This window comes from Glycine soja, unplaced genomic scaffold (genome assembly GCF_004193775.1).
Source record: "Glycine soja cultivar W05 unplaced genomic scaffold, ASM419377v2 tig00000186_1_pilon_1_52624, whole genome shotgun sequence".
Lineage (NCBI taxonomy): Eukaryota > Viridiplantae > Streptophyta > Magnoliopsida > Fabales > Fabaceae > Glycine > Glycine soja.
Window position 1 is genome coordinate 12,794 of NW_021143579.1, and position 1,163 is coordinate 13,956.

Genomic DNA, 1,163 nt, shown 5'->3' on the forward strand with positions numbered 1-1,163 from the left:
TTTATTAGACTTATGTTGTCTGAAGACCTGAGGAGTGTGAATCTCAGGCATGAAATTTACATGTATGTATGTGTGGGATGTGATTATTGATGATGTTATTATTGATGATAATAATTGATATGAGACGATGTTGGTGTTTATGATAATATTGATATGAGATGATGTTGTTATTGATGATAACAATTGACATGAGGCGATGTTGGTGTTTATAATAATATTGATATGAGATGATGTTGTTATTGATGATAATATTGATATGAGATGATGCTGTTAATGCTGATAATGCCATTGAGATGAGATGATGTTGATGTTGAGAATAACATTGAGATGAGATGATGTTGATGTTGAGAATGACATTGAGATGGGATGATGTTGATGTTGATAATGACATTGATATAAGATGGTGTTGATGTTGATAATGACTTTGAGATGAGATGTTGTTGATGTTGATAATGTCACTATGATGATGTATGTTGTGTATGTACATAGGAGGTGCAGTGACCAAGTTGGATATCCCTAGTGGGGGAAATAGAGTGGTTAAAGAGTTTTAAGCATCTCTAGAGTGAAGGGGTGGCTTAGAATCTTTAATTATCCACGTTCAGTGCATTGATGGTGCCCGTGTGTCTTACTTCATAATGCATGTAAATAGTATAAACTTTGTTAGCAAGTACTTGTAGTTTTTCATGAGGGAAAATACTTGTACTTAGGGGCATGTCACTTTGTTTGGAACTCCCTTGTGACTCAGACTGATCACCAGAGCCACCAAAGCTAATCCCAAGATTGATGACAAAGAGTGGTCTTTTCCCATAATTGGCAACAAAGAATGGGCTCCTCCATCTTCATCAAACAACGAGTCTGCTAAAGAGTCTTTTGTCTCTCCTCCACGCAAGCATCCACCCACTACAATAAAACAACATCCACCTCCACCCCCTATACACTTGGACAGATTCAAAAGTTTTATGAAAAAAAAGGAACCTTTAATAAATGTTCAGAGATTTCCCTTGGCATTCATTAAAGGTAACCTTCAATCCTCATCTCCCTTCTCTAAAGAAGCTCAAGGAGAACCTATCTCCAAAGGGTCTATTTCAGTTCAAGCCTCATAAGGGATGAGGCATGACTGTGTGCATACATCATCTGAAGCCTTCAAGGCTCTATCATCATAT